The sequence below is a fragment of the Octopus bimaculoides genome, unplaced genomic scaffold, assembly GCF_046866305.1.
Source record: "Octopus bimaculoides isolate indiv1 unplaced genomic scaffold, ASM4686630v1 contig81, whole genome shotgun sequence".
Taxonomy (NCBI): Eukaryota; Metazoa; Mollusca; class Cephalopoda; order Octopoda; family Octopodidae; genus Octopus; species Octopus bimaculoides.
This window is the reverse complement of record NW_028315331.1, coordinates 13826-30474: the sequence shown is the minus strand read 5'-3', so window position 1 is coordinate 30474 and position 16649 is coordinate 13826. Positions and strand designations below refer to the sequence as shown.

The window sequence follows — 16649 nt, the reverse complement described above, 5'->3', positions numbered from 1 at the left end:
CAGCGATGGCGACAGCGAGGATGATTTTACACCAGAAAAAGATTTTTAAAATATTTTTATTAACAATTTTTCTGAGGAAACAGGGTCTACCCATAGTCTTTCTCAGGAAGCGAAACCTTTAGACTTCTTTTTCATGCTTGTTTGAAATGATTACTGCGGAAACAAACCGTTACGCAGAATGTAAACAAACTGGAAAAAAAAGATAGCTTGTGGTTTCCTGCAACTGTAGATGAAATACAGGCATTTTTTGCCATAAATATTATTATGGGTATTAGATAGTTATCCAGAATAACAAATTACTGGAGTGATCAGGAACCTTTTGGTGATGAATATATTTCCTGTATTATGAACGAGTACGATTCGTGAAGCTGAACCAGTATTTACATGTAAGAGACACTAGCAATACCCCTCCCCCCAGTACGTAAGGAGAACTTTGAGACAAAAATTATGCAATAGAATTGATTAAGAACCCTTTCTTTAATTATATTCCAAATATCACATTAATATGTTGATAAATAAAAAGTTACAGGTGTTTAATGAGACTAGTCTAAATTCATGATTATTTTAGAATTTAATTGAAACTCATGAGGGGTGTATTTTGATCAGAAATATAGTAACGAAAGGGTTAATAACAAGGTAATCTTAGAATTTCTCACGTTGAAAAGTAAAATACTAAAAGTATATTTACCATTGTTAAAGCAATGATATATTAATTCTTAGTAGAATGCTGGCAAAGCATGCAACAGTTGAAAATATAGAATTTAAAGCAGACAGCTGTATAATGAAATACTGATTTCAAGCTCTGGCAGAAAGCCAGCAATTTTGGGGAGAGATAAGTCAATTACATCGATCCCAGTGTTCAACTAGTTCTCGTTTTATTAACCCTGAAAGAATGAAAGACAAAGTTGAACTCAGAATATAAGGATGAATGAAATGCCATTAAGCATTTTGCTTAGTGCAGTAACAATTCTGCCAGCTTGCTGCCTTACTATAAGAGGAAATATTGTAAAGCAGTTATTAACAACATGCATTTAATATTACAAAATAATGATGAATAAATGAAGAATATTAATTGAAAAAAAGACAATGAAACATAAGTTGTAATAATAAGAGCAAATCCTACTACCAAAAAAAGGTTCTAACATAGTGTTGTCAGTGGCTAAAACAGACTTAAAACAAAATATTATTAGTATTAAAGATTTAGGAAGAAAACTCACATTATTAATGTAAGAAAAAGAGCAATGAAAATTTTTTAATGGCTTATACCACACAAATAGTTCATATTACCATTTGTCTTCACAATTGTGAAGCCTCACTGTGCGAACAAAATTCTCTTTGTCCATGCAGATGAAAACATGTGCATTGTTTAATAGACTGGGGGATTATTACTTTGCTTGGAAATAGGTTAGAGTTGGCATCAGGAATGGCATTCACTTGTAGAAATCCTCTCTGAGTGTTGTTTCATCTGACCTATGCAAGTACGGAAAAGTTGACATTAAAATATATTAAAATGATGATATATGTATCATATATATATATATATATATATATATATATATATATATATATATATATACAAATGAAGTTGTAGAGATATTCAAACATGCAATGTTTGCCAAGTAGAAATTCAAATGAAAGGTTGCACATGCACATATACTGTAATCTGGTCATGAATACTTCACTCCAGCCAGGGATAAGATAAAAGAGATTAGTGTATATCATTGCATTTGTGCTACCATGTAATTTTTAAAATAATATCAAATATATATATATGTATATATATATATATATCTATACTATAAAAGGCAAATCTACTCTGTGTGTGTGTATGTTTAAAATTAATACATTTACACAATTCAAAATTTCTTTGATTAAACAATCGCAATTAATATTCTAAATACGATAAGTTAGGTCACTGCGTCATTTTTTCACTCCAAAAATTTCCTAATAATGAATAAAATCCGTAAAACCACGGAGGTAAACATTTTCTCCCTAATAAAATCTAATTTCTTCTTTCTAATACAAATCCATTCAACTCCTACTTTCTCTTATGAAGCTTTACAAAAAATCCAACAACAAATACAAAAAGAAAGGAAGGAGAAAAAGAAAACTATCAAAAGTGAAACAATCACATTTCGATACTAAAACTACATACAGAATTACTTTGCCCCTCTAAAATTAACTATTTCTATTCCTCTTACACATCGTTTCAATTGCTACTTTCTCTTATGAACGTTTACGAATGATCCAAGAAAAAAGACAAAGAAACGAAGGGGAGTGAGAGTCAAATAAACAGACACACTGCCAATCATACGTAAATACACACATATATATGTACCTATGGTTACCAATGACCTCATTCTAATTGGCGGGAACTAAACCCTAACAGAGAAACGAAAGAAAAAGAGAGTCAAATAAATATTTTCTCCTGTAACACAATGTCATTTCCTCTTTCTATAACAACTTTCACCTTTTATTCCGCACATGAAATGCCACCTATACACTTACATACAAATACACAGATACATGCAAATACCTGTCACTTACAAGAAGCTGCGATCTGATTCCTACATCCATTTGCGTGATGGCATCAATAATGATGCTGACCCAAGAAACATCGGCAAAATGTGCATTCTCCCCTCAACATATACAGGGGGGCCACGATACATGCACGAGCGAACACAAGACACTATGACTTTCGTTCGGCACTATGGACGCCCTGATTTATTCATCACGTTTACATGTAACCTCAAGTGGGTTGAGGTAACACGGGAACTTCTCCCACACCAGCAGTACTGCCATCGGCATGATCTTATTGCCAGGATTTTCAAGCAGAAGCTGACTAGGCTAATTGATTTCATCAAAAAAGGGCAGGTGTTTGGCCCTGTTAAGTGTCACATGTATACTGTTGAGTGGCAGAAGAGAGGGTTGCCACGCACACATTTTGGTTTGGTTGGTCACCAAAATAGACCCTACACTTATAGATGAAATCATCAAAGCAGAAATCCCAAACCCCACTGTTGACCGACAGCTGTACGACATTGTCAAGGCACACATGGTGCATGGTCCGTGCGGTCCCGGTTTTCAAAAATTCTCCTCATGCCACAAAGACCATGTGTGCACTAAACGATACCCAAAGAGTTTCGTGGACGAGACCCAGACCGCTGGTGATGGATATCCACTGTACAGACGAAGGCGGCCTGAGAATGGGGGATTCACTATAACCTTACGGGGTCATCAAGTTGATAATAGATGGGTGGTCCCATACTGTCCATTACTGATGACAATTTTCAATGCTCATATAAATGTGGAGTTCTGTCATTCAGTACTTATGTTAACAAGGGTTCGGACGCTGCCATGTTCGGCCTTCAAAAGGACAATAGCATGGACGAGGTGTCGCAGTACTTGGCAGGTTGATATATCAGCAGTGGTGAAGCTTTTTGGCGGATATTCGGGTTTCCGCTTCACCAAAGGAACCCCGCCATCATACAACTCGCGGTTCATTTGGAAAACGGCCAGCGGACTTATTTTACTGAACAGACTGCTGCTCAATTGGCAGCCAATCGAAAAGAAACAAGTTTGACTGTTTTTTTTAGGCTTTGCCAAATTGACACATTTGCCAAAACGCTTTTATACCCTCAGGTTCCGTCCTACTATGTGTTGTCAAAGAACACTTGGGTGCGTAGGAAGTCAGGTCAGGATGTTCAAGGACATCTCGGTGTCAAGTTTAACAGTTGTCTAGGAAGAGTGTACACTGTGCCTCCCCACCAGCATGAGTGTTTTCACCTTCACCTTCTCCACAAAGCTTTCAAGACATAAGAACTGTTGACAGTGAATTATGTGACACTTTCCGCGAAGCCTGCTTCAGGCGCGGACTTTTGGAGGACGATTCACAATGGGCGGAGGGCGTTTTGTTAAAATCCCCTAAAAGACTAAGATCGCTTTTCGCTATTCTACTCCTATGGTGCGACTTGGGCGATCCCGCCTCTTTATGGCTGACCTACAAAAATTACATGTCTGAAGATTTTCTGCATCAGGTTCACTTGCTAAATCCATCAAACGACGTCGAGTACAGTGACCTCATTTACAACAGAGCGCTGCTTGAAATCGAAGATACTGTTCTCAATATGGGTGGGAGTGCGTTGCCAGTGTATGGACTACCTTCAACAAACCGGGAACGCCCAAACACACTGTCTTCCGATTTGCTGCGTGAGACATGTTATAATGTTGACGAACTTGCCCAGTACATAGCGAACAATGAGCCAAAGCTCCTTCCAGAACAGAAGTTCGCTTACAACTCCGTTATTAATTCTGTCCGGGACAAAGCTGGGGGGATTTTCTTCCTCGACACTCCTGCAGGAACTGGCAAAACTTTTGTCACAAAATTAATATTGGCTGAGATTAGGCGAACACAAGGCATTGCCTTAGCTGTGGCATCATCTGCAATTGCGGCTACTTTGTTGCCAGGCGGCAGGACAGCTCACTCCACTTTCAACCTTCCGCTTGACTTAGCGAAGACGGACACACCAATTTGCAACATCAGTAACAGCTCAGATCAGGCAGAAGTGTTCAGACGATGCAAGCTTATCGTTTGGGATGAATGTACAGTGGCCTACAGAGGTGCTCTTAAGGCGCTACATAGATCTCTGAGAGACATCAAAGACTCTACAGTTCCCATGGGAGGCATAACACTTCTTCTTTCAGGAGACTTCAGGCAAATACTGCCAGTTATTCCCAAAGGGAATAGAGCTGATACAGTACGTGCCTGTCTTAAGTCATCTGCATTGCTAAGACATTGTTACAATTGTGAGAACAATAAAACAGCTTTTTCAGGGCCACCTCACATTCTATTGTTACCCACTTCTCAGAGTGCTGCAATGCTCTAGGCAAGGCTTTCTGTCCAGTTGCAAATTGATTGGTTGGTTTTCAACTTATAGCAATCTTTCCCTCAATAATCATAATCGAGTAGAATCATCAACAGTACTTTAAAACAATTAAGCCCCGAGCAACGCCGGGCACTTCTGCTAGTAATCTTATAAAACCATAAATCTTGGAAATACAGCTACCCAGGGTATCCTGGTGGAAATAATAATTTATTCCACTATTTATCAAAGTGAAAACAAAACAATTTGTCAGTTGTATTTTGAGCTGATAACGTTAAAGAAAAATACAAGGGAGATAACCAATGTTACAATAATTTGATGTAAAGCAGGCATAAGCAAGATGTTAATGGTTTACTAAGTGTCCAATGGCCTACTTTTAAATTCCAACAAGATGTGTTTTTTGAAATGCAGACATACAGAAAAAATCTTGTTCCTCAAATTTATGTATTTGTTGGAAGTTCTCAAGTTTTTAAAGAGATACAGTTTTTCAAGAGTACATACTGAACATTTTTTTTTTGGACCTGTTAATACAGGGCTTAGACTTGGAGAGGATTTTCCATTTGATGTTGAAACTGGTCACTTCGTCTTTAAGTTTCCAGATTAAAGCTGAAAGGGTTGTTGAATGTCTCTTATCATGGTACCTAAAATTTGATAGATGGTTGTTATACCTAGATTTAAATTTTCCTTCCATGGCTCCAAATATAACATTTGATATTTGTATGGCCATTGTCATAGTTCACTGAAACCTGTGCTTTATAAGCAATGAAAGATATATCACACTACTGTCCTAGAAGACATTTAGATTTGTCTCTATATGGGCATCTAGGGCAGGCTTGAGTCCTTCATTGCTTATTGATATATGACTTAACATTAGGAGAACAAAGACATGCTAAAAGTTACCTTTTCTTGTATCTCTTAAAAGACTTGTAAACCTCCAATGGATACATAAATTCGAGGACCAAGATTTTTTTTCTATATGTCTGCATTTCAAGAAATACATCTTGTCAGAATTTAAAAGTAGGCCACTGGACACTTCATAAACCATTAATATCTTGTTTACATCTGCTTCACATTGAATTATTATAGTGTCGGTTATCTCCCTTGTTTTTTTCTTGTATTCTTCTTTACCAGCATCTCTTGTTTAAATGTTATCTGCTCAAAAAGCAACTGAAACCCTGGGTAGCTGTATTTACAAGATTTGTGGTTTTTATTATAAGATTATCTTTACTCAGTTGATTGACTGCTTTTCTACTTGAAACATTACCACATAATGTGGGTGTGCATACACATACACCCACACACACACACACACACACAAACACACACACACACATATATATATATATATATATATATATATATATATACACACACACACACATATATTATTTAACAGCCATGTTCTAACTGGTATGTGTTGGATGCTGTGATAAGATCCAATAAGTCTGAGAGTTGTATTGTGCCTATGTCTTCTTTGGCATATTTTCTCTGGCTGTATACTCTTCCTAATGCTAATTACTCTACAACATGTATTGGGTGCTTTTTTTGTGGTGTGATACAGCCTGCCAGACTGAGGAGTGGGGGTAAGCTATGCCTGTGCCCATGTATATACCCATTTGAAATATTCCTGTATTTTCTACATAGGATACTAACAACCCTGATCACAAGACCTGGCCTCTGCCCAGACTCATCACCCAAAATCCTAATCCAGGACCTCTCCCAGGGTTTTCAAGAATGTTAGACAATAGGATGTAATCTGGTTTCATCCACCCTTCACCCTCAATATTGAAAGTAGACTATCAAAATTGTTTTTTACTACTTTAGCAAGGCACCTTCTCGTGTATAGAAAGATTTGAACCCCTATTCCATTACATTATCATATTCCTCTAACATAACTGATGTTATACGTAAGATTAATAAATGAAGGAGACGACGTTGGCACGGGTGCCAGTCGTCGAATTTAACTCGATTTCGATTTCACTTGCCTCAACAGGTCTTCGCAAGTGGAGTTTAGTGTCCAATGAAGGAAGGAAAGTACGCATAAGTGGACTGGCTGAGGCCTAATGTACATATAAATATATATATATATATATATATATATATATATATATATATATATATATATATATAGGTTCAAAAAAACACAAAAAACAATAACAAAAAAAACAACAAAGTGAGGACGTGATACGGATAGTGTTATTGGACGGTCGGGAAAGGAAGGAGAGAGAGTATGACGTTTCGGGCGGAGCCCTTCGTCGGAAAGACAGAAAGTTCGGAGAATGGAAAAACGGAGGAAGAGGAAAATGGCACCGATGCCCACGAGGTTACATTGTGAAAGGACCGGAAGAGGAGGTGGTGGGGGAAAAGTTCTTTCTAAGACAGGAGAGTGAAAAAGGGAGGTGAATATCTGTGCGTGCGCGAGAGTCTGCGAGTGTGTGTGTGATAACAGAACATGCGTGTGCGTATGTATGTGTGTGTGTGTGTGTGTGTGCATGGTTTGGTGGTTTATCTGTTAGTGTGTATGTGTGTTTGTGTGTGTGTGTGTGTGTGTGACGTAGTGGAAGGAATTAGTAGCAGGAATAGTTAGTGGGTGCTTATGGACAATGGTGAGTGGAGATATATATATAATGTATATATATACACATTGTATATATATACAATGTATATATATATATACATATATATATATATACACACATTGTATATATATATACAGTGTATATATATATTTATACAATGTATGTATATATATAAAATGTATATATATATATAATGTATATATTTATATATAATGTGTATATATATATATATAAAATATATAATACAGTTCTATATTTAAGAGATGAGGAATTATTTACATTATTTACATTATTTACATTTGACGGATATTTGTCCTCATCTTGTTTGTTGTTAACACAACGTTTCGGCTGATATACCTTCCAGCCTTCGTCAGGTGTCTTGGGGAAAATTCGAACCTGGGTTCTCATTCCTAACGATGTTACTATTATTATATTACTATTATTATTATTATTATTATTATTACTATTATTAATCAGGTCGCTGCCGTGAATCGAACTCGGAATCTTGGGGTTAGTAGCCCACACTCTTAACCACTATGCCATATGCCCGTGGGCAATTATGGAGTGAATTATTTTTTTTAGGGCTTATAAATCTATTATTTTTCTATCCTTCCTCAATACCGGTTCCCATATGCTATTCATATCTGCACTCGGTCTGCTTAGGAGGTTGTTGTGTCCTAGCATATGTGCTGCTTCTTTTAGTTTTCGTATTTTCCAGTGTTGTTCCCTGTCTATTATTTTAACTTCATCCCACAGGGGGAGGTGGTCTCCATTTTGCCATACATGATCAGCTATACCCGATTTATCAACATCTCCTCGTGTCACAGCTTTGCGATGTTCTTCTACCCTTATTTTGAGGGGGCGACATGTTTCGCCTTTGTATAACCTACCACAGCTGCATGGGATGGAGTACACGCAGTTTTTGGTCATATTCTCTTCTGTTGGTGGTTTTACCCGAAGGAGATATTTGCGAAGTGTTGTATTGCTCTTGAATACTGTCATGATGTCATACGGGCTGCATATCTTTTGTATCTTTTCGGAGAGGCCTTTCACATAGGATAAACAGACTGTGGACAGTTTATTGGCCTCATCCTCTCTCTTCTTCATAATTGGAGTGGAAAGTATATTTTGGGGGTAGTTGTTTCTTAATAGATTGTTACTGAGCTTGATCATTTCTTCGTGGAGGGTATCACGATCGCTACTTATATTCTTTGCTCGATGTTTTAGGCACTCTCTTTACACTGTATGGATGGTGCCCATATGACATCAGGGCAGTATTCAAGAGAAGAGAATATGACCAAAAACTGCGTGTACTCCATCCCATGCAGCTGTGGTAGGTTATACAAAGGCGAAACATGTCGCCCCCTCAAAATAAGGGTAGAAGAACATCGCAAAGTTGTGACACGAGGAGATATTGATAAATCGGGTATAGTTGATCATGTATGGCAAAATGGAGACCACCTTCCCCTGTGGGATGAAGTTAAAATAATAGACAGGGAACAACACTGGAAAATACGAAAACTAAAAGAAGCAGCACATGTGCTAGGACACAACCTCCTAAGCAGACCGAGTGCAGATATGAATAGCATATGGGAACCGGTATTGAGGAAGGATAGAAAAATAATAGATTTATAAGCCCTAAAAAATTCACTCCATAATTGCCCATGGGTATATGGCGTAGTGGTTAAGAGCGCGGGCTACTAACCCCAAGATTCCGAGTTCGATTCAAGACACCTGACGAAGGCTGGAGGGTATATCAGCCGAAACGTTGTGTTAACAACAAACAAGATGAGGACAAATATCCGTCAAATGTAAATAATGTAAATAATTCCTCATCTCTTAAATATAGAACGTATTATCTAATCGGTACGGAGCCGACATAGACTTCATTGGAGACATATAGAGAAACTCCATCAAAAACTAGCTCGTCTTTCAAACCATCTAACTTTCCTGTGTAGATGTAGAGACTCAAAGCTAATACCACCTGGCTTAAATATAATGACACCAGTGGATTCATATAAAGCTAGAAGAGTAGCGGAAAGGGCAGGACATGCCCTCGTCCGTGAGAGGATCCATTACAACCGTTGGAAAAAACATCAACTAAGTAACGAAATCAAAGAAAGGCTATCTTCATTACTTAGAAAAATAATTAGAGATGACGACAGAAAGAGAATCCAACAAGATCTAGGAAAATCGTACATGAAAGAATTTGAAACGGTGAAGACATGCCAGATTAAGAAGTTTATGAAACTCAAAGGTCAGAGAATGAAGACTGAAGTTCATCACCCACCTGTGAAAGCAGTGATTAATGTAAGTAGCCGACGTCTGGAAGACTCCGAAGAAGCCGTACTAAACAAAGGTCTCAACTTTGCAACAACCATCAAGCGCATTCCATACTTGGACATAATAGCCCCTATTGAAGAGATAGCCGTAAAGATACCGAAAGCTCAGGGAGATGAACTAAGGTGGAAGGTGAGACAGGTACTGGAAAAAGCGAAACTTCCCAAACCAAACATCACTAAGGAAGAAAAGTTCGCTATCAAAAGGCTACAAAGAGACAATTCTATCATAATACTCCCAGCGGACAAGGGAAATGCTACAGTGGTGATGAACAAGTCTAACTACTCCGAAAAATTGGCAAGTCTTATAAGTGATGGTAGCTACAGTAGAGTAAAGAAAGACCTAACTCTGAAAACAGAGAGGAAGTTGTCACAGATCTTGATCAAGAACAAGGATCACTTCACACCAATGAAGTACAGACAACTGACTCAACACTACAGTAAACTACCACACATGTACGGTCTCCCTAAGATTCACAAGGAAGGTATTCCACTAAGACCTATAGTGAGCTGTAGAGGTTCAGCATGTCATCCACTGAGCCGCTTCTTGGTGGATATAATCAGTCCATTAGCAGGAAAGTCAACATCACACGTGAAGAATTCCACCCACTTCACAGAATTGATCAAGGATACCCCTATTGAATCCAACCAGATGGTGAGCCTAGATGTGATAAGTCTATTCACCAAAGTCCCAACTGGTGAAGCACTATCGGTGATTCAAGAAAAACTAGTGACAGACACCCATCTAAAAGAACGCACTAGTATACCAATAACAAACTTGATGGAAATGTTGACTTTCTGTGTAGAAACTACCTACTTCAGTATGGACACTGATATATATCGACAAAAAGATGGTTTAGCTATGGGTTCGCCATTATCACCGATAATAGCCAATATATACATGGAATACTTCGAGAATTTGGCTTTAGGATCAACACCACTAAAACCAACCCTATGGCTGCGATACGTTGATGACACCCTTATTCTCTGGCCCCACCAGCAAGATGTCCAAATGCTGTTAGATCATGTGAACTCAATAAATCCATCCATAGAGTTCACCATGGAAAAGGAACAGAACAATCAGCTGGCATTCCTGGACGTATTAATAACAAGCACCGAGTATGGATTCAGGACATCCGTATATCGCAAGCCAACCTTCACTGGATGATACCTTAACTTCAATTCCCACCATCCATACAGTGTAAAGAGAGGAATTGCTCAGTGCCTAAAACACCGAGCAAAGAATATAAGTAGCGATCGTGATACCCACCACGAAGAAATGATCAAGCTCAGTAACAATCTATTAAGAAACAACTACCCCAAGAACATACTATCTACTCCAATTATGAAGAAAAGAGTGGATGAAACCAATAAACTGTCTACAGTCTGTCTACCCTATGTGAAAAGCCTCTCCGAAAAGATACAAAAGATATGCGGCCCATATGACATCAGGGCAGTATTCAAGAGCAATATAACACTTCGCAAATATCTCCTTCGGGTAAAACCACCAACAGAAGAGAATATGACCAAAAACTGCGTGTACTCCATCCCATGCAGCTGTGGTAGGTTATACAAAGGCGAAACATATCGCCCCCTCAAAATAAGGGTAGAAGAACATCGCAAAGCTGTGACACGAGGAGATATTGATAAATCGGGTATAGCTGATCATGTATGGCAAAATGGAGACCACCTCCCCCTGTGGGATGAAGTTAAAATAATGGACAGGGAACAACACTGGAAAATACGAAAACTAAAAGAAGCAGCACATATGCTAGGACACAACAACCTCCTAAGCAGACCGAGTGCAGATATGAATAGCATATGGGAACCGGTATTGAGGAAGGATAGAAAAATAATAGATTTATAAGCCCTAAAAAAAAAATTCACTCCATAATTGCCCACAGGCATATGGCGTAGTGGTTAAGAGCGCGGGCTACTAACCCCAAGATTCCGAGTTCGGTTCACGGCAGCGACCTGATTAATAATAGTAATAATAATAATAATAATATAATAATAGTAACATCGTTAGGAATGAGAACCCAGGTTCGAATTTTCCCCAAGACACCTGACGAAGGCTGGAGGGTATATCAGCCGAAACGTTGTGTTAACAACAAACAAGATGAGGACAAATATCCGTCAAATGTAAATAATGTAAATAATATTAAATATATATATATTATGTATATATATAAGGTATATATATATATATATATATATATATATATATATATATATATATATAATGTATATATATATATATATATATATTTGGTTAATAAAATCAAAAAAGGATAAAATCTTTTACAAGAATTTTATCAGGAAGTCAGTGTGCAAAAAAATTCTTAAGGGAAATTTCTATTCCCAAGAATATACTTATTCGTTTATATATATATATATATATATATATATATATATATATATATATATATAAAGGGCATTACTACAGAATAATGCCACACACTAGACTTCCCAAATAAACACATTTTAGTACCGAATGCGAGGAAAACAACCTTTGAAAGAAACCAACATTTTTTGAGTTTATTATGTTTTTAAAATGTTGGTTTCTTTCAAAGTTTGTTTCCCTCGCATTCGGTACTAAAATGTGTTTATTTGGGAAGTCTAGTATGTGGCATTATTCTGTAGTAATGCCCTTTATATATATATAAACGAATATATATATATATATATATATATATATATATATATATATATATATATATACAATGTATATAAATATATGTATATATATATACAATGTATATATATATATGTATATATATATATACAATGTATATATATATGTATATATATATACAATGTATATATATATATATATATATATATATATATATATATATATATATATATATATATATATATATATAATGTAGCATAATATGCTGAACCCAACGATTTGCAGACAGTGTATCCCGTTGAATTCATTAATTTAATTAATAGCTAAAGTGACAAAAAAAAAAAACAACACAAAGTACAGGTGTTTATGACAAACCATGTTATTTTGACAACCGGGTTTACAGATAAAAGTACAAAGTACATAAGGAATTAGAGAATGAACAAAAGTTTAATCTTACAGCTGTTTCGGTCTAGTTGGCATGCCCCATTCTATCTGAATAGTTCCTGCCGGATGAAATGTTGAAATGGGGGGTACATGCACGATTTGCTAGGCCTCTTCAGAGATTCACAAAGAATTTCATACAAATATAGAGTAAGAGGTGAAAACAAAGGTGAAATAGAAACAAGAACAAAAACAAAAGCAAAAATAAAATAAAAATAAGGGTACAGCAAGAAAAAAATAATAATAAAAATAAATGAAAAATGAAAATATAACATATAGGAAATATAAAAATATAAGGCACATAAAAAGCCTACAAACAGTACAAATAGCTATAGACACTCCAATACATATATATGAGTCCATGTGCATAACCATACTCAGATATCCCCTCACTCACATGTATTCCAGCTGGGGAATACATACGCCATTGAAACCATGAAACCGGGCCCATGAGCCTGGCTAGGCTTTAAAAGGGCGCATTTATTATTATTGTGTTATATATATATATATATATATATATATATATATATATATATATATATATATGTATGTATATGCATATGTACATACATGTATGTACATACTTTCATCTATAGGTATATATCTATGCATATTTGGGCACAGGATGTCACGAAAATTGTACAGCAACAAAAAAAATCTAAGCACAAATACATGGAAAATGAACTATTCTTTTGAACAATGTTCCAGCTACAATAGAGAGAACAAAAGAAACACAAGTTAAGAGAAAAAAGAAAGATGGCCGATGGTCATGTGGGAAAGATGTGTTCTTGTTTGTCTCCTGTCCAATCTTGATTTATGCGTTAACTACCACAGCCTCATTTAGGCCTAGCAGCCCCTCCTGTTTGTTTTCACTATCCTGTTTATTTAATTTACTTTGTGGGAGCAATTGTTTTATCGAAAGCGTATCTAGTTGTTAAATGCGTGAAATGCGAGAGAGGAGAAACAGCCAACAACTGATGAAGGGCGGTTGTTTGTTTTGTTTTCCATTTGTGCCTTTCATTGTTCGAAAGAATAGTTCATGTACACGTGCTTCGTATTTTTTTATTGTACACGTTTCGTGACGTCCTGTGCCCACATATGCATAAATATATACGTATAGATGTATGTATATATACGTATGTATATATGCATATATATATATATATACATATATATATACATATATATACATGTTGCCAGTACTGCCTGACTGGCTCCCGTAGGATTTTCGAGCGAGATCGTTGACAGTGCCCCTGGACTGGCTTGTGCGGGTGGCACATAAAAGACACCATTTCGAGCGTGGCCGTTGCCAGTATCGCCTGACAGGCCTTCGTGCAGGTGACACGTAAAAGCACCTACTACACTCTCTCAGTGGTTGGCGTTAGGAAGGGCATCCAGCTGTAGAAACTCTGCCAAATTTAGATTGGAGCCTGGTGTTGCCATCTGGTTTCACCAGTCCTCAGTCAAGTCGTCCAACCCATGCTAGCATGGAAAGCGGGCGTTAAACGATGATGATGATGATGATGATGATCTATATATACACATATGTATATATACATACATATATATATATATATATATATATATATACAAGAATAAGGGCAGGGAATCGTCAATTAGTAATAGAATTAATAATTAACAATTTTGCCAAGTAGTTCAGTATGAAAAAAACCTTTATCGGTAAAATCATTTATCATCGTAAATATACAGGGATTAGCATTGAGTTGCTTCTCCAACATACTGAAAATTTAGAAATAGCAGTCAAAAAACTACTGATTCTAAACTACAAATTTTTCTCTAAATGGATGGCGATATTTATGGCGCACATAGAACAAAAAACCAGAGTGAAAAGCAAAAACAAACCTGCCTTTAGTTAATTGGATACGAACGTTTCGCGGTTAAGATATTAATCTATTCCGTCTCATCAGCCCAATATTCTGATAAATCTGAAAGTGTCTCTAAAAAATTCACGGTAATTTCTGGCCATGCGACGCCAAAAATCAACGAGAAGAAAAGGCACTTACGAATTCATCGGCTAGCGAGTTCAGGCATCCCATCTCAAAAGAAATCCATTCCATGTGCGTCACAAAATAGTCCCGTATGAAAAAAAGTCCCGTGTGAAGGGATTACGGCGTCGCATGGCCAGAAATTACCGTGAATTTTTTAGAGACACTTTCAGATTTATCAGAATATTGGGCTGATGAGACGGAATAGATTAATATCTTAACCGCGAAACGTTCGTATCCAATTAACTAAAGGCAGGTTTGTTTTTGCTTTTCACTCTGGTTTTTTGTTCTATGTGCGCCATAAATATCGCCATCCATTTAGAGAAAAATTTGTAGTTTAGAATCAGTAGTTTTTTGACTGCTATTTCTAAATTTTCAGTATGTTGGAGAAGCAACTCAATGCTAATCCCTGTATATTTACGATGATATATATATATATATATATATATATATATATATTTAGAAATAGCAGTCAAAAAACTACTGATTCTAAACTACAAATTTTTCTCTAAATGGATGGCGATATTTATGGCGCACATAGAACAAAAAACCAGAGTGAAAAGCAAAAACATGCAACTGATGAAGACTAATCAGATTTACGTTGTGGAACGTATTTGAAAAGTCTGAAACCTAGGTATTGCATTATCCTTAATCTGGGTTGTTCATTTTCGGATGTTCTTCCTAAGGTAAGACAAGTTTTTCATGTTTTGTTGCACACACGCATTTTTGCCAGTATATACGCAGTGAAGCTATACAATAGCGTCGTTTTTATATCGATCGCTATTCTCCAGCAAATATCGGTACCTTGTTGTACCATTCTTATGAATTTATATATATATACCCTTTAGGGCTACTTTTTGCTGGAAATTGATACATTTGTATTAATACATTTGTATTGAAATATTTTTCATTATTGACTTCTTCACTGTTCTCAGTTCCGTTAACGGCTTGGCGTTCGGGCGAGTATACTTGGCATTGATGTAGCAACATTTGAAATGTTGTCTAGGTAAATGCAACTGATGAAGACTAATCAGATTTACGTTGTGGAACGTATTTGAAAAGTCTGAAACCTAGGTATTGCATTATCCTTAATCTGGGTTGTTCATTTTCGGATGTTCTTCCTAAGGTAAGACAAGTTTTTCATGTTTTGTTGCACACACGCATTTTTGCCAGTATATACGCAGTGAAGCTATACAATAGCGTCGTTTTTATATCGATCGCTATTCTCCAGCAAATATCGGTACCTTGTTGTACCATTCTTATGAATTTATATATATATATATATATACATATATACACACATATATATATATATACATACATACATATATATATATGTATATATATATATATACGTATATATATATATATATATATATATAAACGTATATATATATATATATATATATATATATATATAAGTGCAGGAGTGGCTGTGTGATAAGTAGCTTGCTTACCAACCACATGGTTCCGGGTTCAGTCCCACTGCGTGGCACCTTGGGCAAGTGTCTTCTACTATAGCTTCGGGCCGACCAAAGTCTTGTGAGTGGATTTGGTAGATGGAAACTGAAAGAAGCCTGTCATATATATATGTATATATATGTATGTGTGTTTGTGTGTCTGTGTTTGTCCCCCACCATCGCTTCACAACCGATTCTGGTGTGTTTACGTCCCCGTAACTTAGCGGTTTGGTAAAAGAGACCGATAGAATAAGTACTAGGCTTACAAAGAATAAGTCCTGGGGTCGATTTGTTCGACTAAAGCTA

At 36.5% G+C, this 16649-nt stretch overlaps 1 long non-coding RNA gene across 1 annotated transcript; it reads right to left on the bottom strand.

The window, feature by feature from the left end:
• Positions 1–1330: 1330 nt before the first annotated feature.
• On the bottom strand, positions 1331–14967 carry LOC149129283 (uncharacterized). The gene is made up of 3 exons (XR_016240118.1): positions 14902–14967; positions 12894–12990; positions 1331–1470 (listed from the first exon to the last, which is right to left on the bottom strand). It is a non-coding gene; the product is annotated as an uncharacterized LOC149129283 (long non-coding RNA).
• Positions 14968–16649: the final 1682 nt, after the last annotated feature.